The sequence below is a fragment of the Chiloscyllium plagiosum genome, chromosome 5, assembly GCF_004010195.1.
Source record: "Chiloscyllium plagiosum isolate BGI_BamShark_2017 chromosome 5, ASM401019v2, whole genome shotgun sequence".
NCBI classification, from domain to species: domain Eukaryota; kingdom Metazoa; phylum Chordata; class Chondrichthyes; order Orectolobiformes; family Hemiscylliidae; genus Chiloscyllium; species Chiloscyllium plagiosum.
In genome coordinates this window covers 49,636-55,751 of record NC_057714.1, presented here as the reverse complement: position 1 = coordinate 55,751, position 6,116 = coordinate 49,636, and positions in this window count along the sequence as shown.

Below are 6,116 nucleotides of genomic sequence, written 5' to 3'. Positions count from 1 at the left end.
TACTTTCCTTGATAGACGTGATAGTTTGAGGGGCCTTTCTTTTCTTTGCAAGAAATGCTAAGTATTTACCCGGTTTGTCGCCAAATTCATATAACCTTTATTTTGCAAATATTTCCCTCTTAGCCATTTGGGTAAGCGTGGTGTTTAGAGCTGTCCTAAGGACCGTAATCCTTTGCAATTTGATAATAGAAGGTCTATCAGCGTATGCTGTTTCAGCTGCTTTTAAGCGAGCTTCGAGCAGTCGCTATTGTTCTCCCTTTAATTTTTTTCTGGGTCGCTGAGTAGATGATCAAACCTCGCGCGTAAGCTTTGATGGTCTCCCACATCATTGATGGGTTGCTAGCCGTACCTAAATTAATTTCTAAAAAAGTTTTAAATTCTTGAGAGAAGTACTTTACAAATTTACTATCTTTCATTAGGAAGGGTCCAAACGCCAATGCCGAGGGGATGTCCCGTTGTTCCTCGCCTTGATTTCCATATATACAGCAGCATGATCGGAAATTGCTATACTACCTATTTTGCAGGATGATATGGAATTTTAAAAAATCGAGGGGGCAAAAAAATATCAATTCTGGTATGACATTTATGTGGATTAGAGTAAAAAGAAAAATCTCTGCCCTATGGATGAAGAGATCTCCATACATCTACTAATCCTAATTCTTTGTTCAGATCCACCAATTGTCAAGATCTGGGAGATACCCCTGCAGTACTCTTGGGAATCCTATCTATTTCCGGATCCATAATACAATTAAAGTCTCCCCCTATAATTGTACGACGGGCACCAAGAGCCATCAATTTTGAGAAGGCTTCCGTTATAAATTTAAAGGGGTGTGCCGGGGGGCAGTACAAATTCAAATTCCTCTCCATTTATAAGGGCTTTAATGAGAATATATCGTCCAGATTCGTCTTTTATCTGATTTAGGATTTTGAGAGGGAAATTCTCCCGAATAAGAATAACAACTCCCCTGCTTTTTGAGCTAAAAGAAGAAAAGAAGGCCTGATCAAATCCACCCTGTCGTAATTTCAAGTGTTCTTTATCCAACAGGTGTGTCTCCTGTAGGAGAGCTATATCAACTCTTTCTTTCTTGAGATTTGATAATATTTTCTTCCTTTTGACTGGCGAATTACTCCCCTTGACATTCCAGGTGCACCACTTAACCGACTGATCAACCATAATCATCCGGGCAAATCCGAGACCCCTCAGGAGGGGGAACCCTATCCAGAACATCCCGAGCATAGAGCATATAAACTTCACAAAAATAAAGGCTCTCTAATACACTCACAACAGTATAATAAAAAACTATTTCTAAATAATTAAAAAAAACGTATTTAAATGGAGATTTTCCCCTTGTTCCCAGGGGGTGCCACTTCCTTTCCAAAGGTCCATCGTATCCTCTCCCAACCAGTGCCCCACCCTTGACCCAGGCGCTCCTCAATAGGATGAGGAGAATTCAAATATAATACAAAGCTAGAATTAACAGTGAGCACCCTACCCCCACCCACACCAACACCTGGATATATTTGGTAATGTTAATACCATATATAAACATATATAACTATAAAGTTACAACCTCAACAAATAATAATTAAATATAATAATACAAAATAACAAAGGAAAACAACCCCGCTCCTCGAGACAGAGGTAAAATAGAATAAGATAACCACCTCCCCCCACCAACATTTACTAAACCCCCCCGGCTTAATTATATATATATATATATATATATATATGGGGGGAGAAAATCGTTAAATAGAGAACGAATAAATAAATTCCTCTCCCCACCCCCCAAGTTAATATTAAACAGTAAGGTAAGAAAAAAGAAAAAGGGGGGGGATATAAACCGGAGTGGGGGTAAGGCAAACCAACATCCATTATCTCTTATAATTTATCTAAGAGAGTCCAAACCTTCCTTAGCCTTTTCCAGCGATCTGAAGTTATACACGGATCCTTCATGGTTAAAGCGTAGCGTCGCTGGGTAGCGTAAGGAGTACTGAATATTTAAATCCCTTAAACACTTCTTCGCCTCATCGAATGCCTTCCTCTTTCGGACCAGAGCTGGGGAAAAGTCCTGGAATAACATGATCTTGGATCCTTTATAGATCATGGTTTGGGAATCTTTTCCAAGATTTCTAGAGGCTTCTAAGAGTATCTGCCTCTCCCTATAGCTCTGCAGCTGGAACAGGGGGGCTGGTTCGAGCCGGGCCCGCGCATTTCGACCCGGTAGGCCCATTCCACCCTTACCTGGCCTGATCCAGCCTCCAGATTTAAAAGCTGTGGCAGCCACTGCTTGAGAAACGCTGTAAGCTGGCCTTTCTCTTCCCGTTCGGGAAGGCCCAGCAAACGAATATCTTTTCGACGACCTCGATTATCAAGGTCATCAATATGATTCTCTAAGGTCCGGACTCACTGTTCGAGAGTCCAGACCCGATCCACTGCCGAGTGCGCTGAAGTTTCGGAGGTCGCGGCCTTTAGCTCCGCCCCTCCGACTCGGTGCTCGATTTCTTTAATGTCTCGGCCGTGCTTTTGCAGCGCGGCCAAGAGTGAGTCCCATCGGCTTCGGGATTCTTCAATAAAAGTGTCAATCTTCACATCCAGTTTGGAGATGATTTCCACGAGGCTCGCCACCGTAGGTAAGTCCCCCGGGGCGGCTGCGGACGCCTCTGCTGTAGCTGGGGAGGGGTTCCTGCTTGCTGAGAGCTGCGGGCTCCCTTCCCTTTAGTCATTTTACTAAAGATTAGATTGTTTAAATTTAATACTAAGCAACTAATTAAATTAAACAGCTATTTTAAATGATTTGGTGAGTGTGGTGGGGGTGGGTGGCCCACTTTGCCTAAGTCTTGGGAGGAGCACTATAGACTCAGACTTGGTGGGTCGCCGCCATCTTGGATCCCCCCATACCCACCATTCTAAGGCCTGGACCCAACTCGCCGAGGATTCTGCTGCAGTTTCAGAGGCCACGGCCTATTGCTCCGCCTCCCCGACATGCTGCCCGAGACACTGGACCTCCTGGTCATGCTTCTGCAGCATGACTGAGACCGAACCTGGCACGGGTCTACTCCATCAACGAATCAATCTTCTCTCAGAGTTTCACAAACTCCGAGATCAGGCTCTGCTCCATAGGTAAGTCCCCTGGGGTGAAGGTGGAGGCCGACGCTGCAGCACGGGGTGCGCCCGTTGGTGTGGGGTGGGGGATTTCTGCTTGTTGCGATCTTCATGGTCCCTTCCCTTTGGTCATTTTCCTAATGATTTTAAACTGACACTGAACAATTCTAGGGGTCAACAGAATAATTATTTCTACCACATTGGGTAACAAAGGGTGAGTGCGCCACTTTGTCTGGGTTCTGGTGCAGAGCTCAGCAGGGCAGGCCTACTGGGTTGCTGCCATCTTGAATCCCCAAGTGGGTAATTTTTAATTTGTTCAGGGTCAGAAAATTAGTTTTGGACCCTGATTGGAATATATGGACTATTATACTCACTCAACAGAATAATATGTCACAGATTTTACTCGTTGCATTAGCATCCCTAATAATTTACGAAAGTAAACAGATTTATCCATTTTTATCAGTTCCATGTCAGAATTGTCCTATAGTAAATAAATCAATGTTTTATTACTACACCTTTTCAGTGATATGAAATTGCCAGTATACTGATCTGTCTTTACTGTGACAGAGCAAAGGAGTTGAGTTAAGGAGTTACTGTCAAACAGTTCAATTTAACAAAAGAATTTTGGAACAGTTGCAGCGAGAAATTACAGTACTCTTCGTTAGTTTTTATTTTTCTTTAAAATTTATACAAGAATAAGCTGACAATGTAGTATGTTACCAATAATAGTATAATTCTCCAATTGTGAATTCTGTAAATGGAAATGTGGTGTGACCCTTTCCTTGCAATTTGAAAGATTTATACACACCTTGAATAAATTACAGCTTTGCAGATTTCTCCTAAACATCCATCAATCTATATATGTGCTAACAAAAACATTCATTAAAGTATGTGAGAAACCTAGCACTCCAAGTGTTTCGAAACAGGGCTTCACCCAACTCCATGTAATTGAAGAATATTCCATTTTTATGTAGCCTTGCAAACTATCATCCCACATCAACCTTCTTTTTATCTCAAAGTCCTTGAATATACTACCACTTACCATATTCATTTGTCTATTTTTCTTGGAACTACATGTTTAAATATCTCCAATTCAATTTCCATTCCTGCGACAGTATAAAACTCCTCTTATAAAAGTCATAAGTGACACCATAATTGATTGTGACAAAAACAGATCTCCTCATACTTCTGGACTTCTTGTCAATTATCCAGCGGGTGGGACTGAACTAACTGCATTCATTCTCAACAAGAATTACTTGTAATACCTTCTCTGCTGAGCCACCATCCCGTCCACCACCACATCATTTGCTGTGGAGCTTCCCAAGGATCTGTCCTTAGTGCCCCTTATTACTCATACCATTGCTGTTCCTTGGTGACATCATCGGAAATCACTGTATTAGTTTTCCCAGATACACTGATGACACTCAGCTATACCTCACCACCAATTCTCTTGACTCCTTTCTATTACTAAGTTATAAGAATTACTATTAAAAGGTTATAAGAGTAGTCTGCAACACGGTGGCTCAGTGGTTAGCACTGCTGCCTCAGCATCAGGGACCCAGGTTCGATTCCAGCCTCGGGTGACTGTCTGTGTGGAGTTTGCACATTCTCCCTGTGTCTGCATGGGTTTCTTCTGGGTGCTCCAGTTTCCTCCCACAGTCCAAAGATGTGCAGGTCAGGTGAATTGGCCATGCTAAATTGCCCATAGTGTTAGGTGCATTAGTCAGAGGGAAATGGGTCTGGGTCAGTTACTCTTCGGAGGGTCAGTGTGGACTTGTTGGGCCGAAGGGCCTGTTTCCACACTGTAGGGGAATCTGATCTAATTATTACTGCAAAGTCTGTTGGGAGAACATAGACTTAGGTCTGCCTCCCATGAGATCCTGCTTCACTCTCCTTTCAAGGCCCCCATAACAACACCCAATTCTATCCCTGCCTCAGTTCATCCGTAACTTGAAACCTTCATCCATATCTTGGGTTACCTCTAGACTTGACTATTCCAATGTACTCATGGCTATCCTCCCACATTCCACTCTCCAATGTGTCAGCTGCCACTCAATTGTTAGCACACATCTCTGAATCACAAGATCCTGGTTACATGTTCTACTCCAGGCCTGAGCACTAAAGTCAATGCTGTCAATCCAGTGCAGTACTGAAAGAGCATTGCAGTGTTGTGGGTACCACCTTTCAAATGAAACATGAACCCGAGGCCCCACCTGCCTACTTGTGTAGATGTTAAAAATCCCATAGCACTACCATCTCCAATGTCCTGGCCAATATGTTTCATTCAATGAACATTACAAGAAACCAACTAACTGGTCATCATCATTGCTCTTCATAGTAACTCACTCGGTACAAATTGGCTGCAGCATCTCCTACATTCTAACCGTGAGTACTCTTCAAAAGGTACTTAATTAACTGCAAAATATTTAAAACATTTGTTAACCATGAGAAACTCTTTGGCTTCCTTCTATATACTTTCATCCCTTCCCTGTCCTTTGTTTCCTTTCCACAACTTCAGGTTTTCCAAAGCTCTGGTGCCCAAATCCTTTTTGATCCAAATCTCATTCACCCACCTCCTCTGCATACCTGCCTGTCTCATCAAATAACGTTTCACATTTAAAATTCTCACCTTTGTTTTCGAGTCTGTCCACAGCCTTGCCCTCCCTATCTCAGTAATTTATTTTCAACTCAATTCCTTAAGCATATTTCTATCCATTTTTGCCTCTTGAACATCCCGAAGCTTAATCAGATCCCACTTAGTGGTCATGCTTTTTGCTGACAGGACTTTGGGTTCTAGGATACCCTCCCGGAATGCCTTACTTCTTTTTCTCCTCAAAGACACTCCTTAACTAAAACAAAGAAAGTAAATGGTGGAGAAACTCAACTGGTCTGGCAGCATCTGCATAAAGAGAAACAGTTAACATTGAGTCCTTTGACATTTTGCCAGAACTCAAAATAGCTGGGAAAGAGGATATTTATGTTGGTGACTGGCAGGGCAGGGTGATATTGGGAA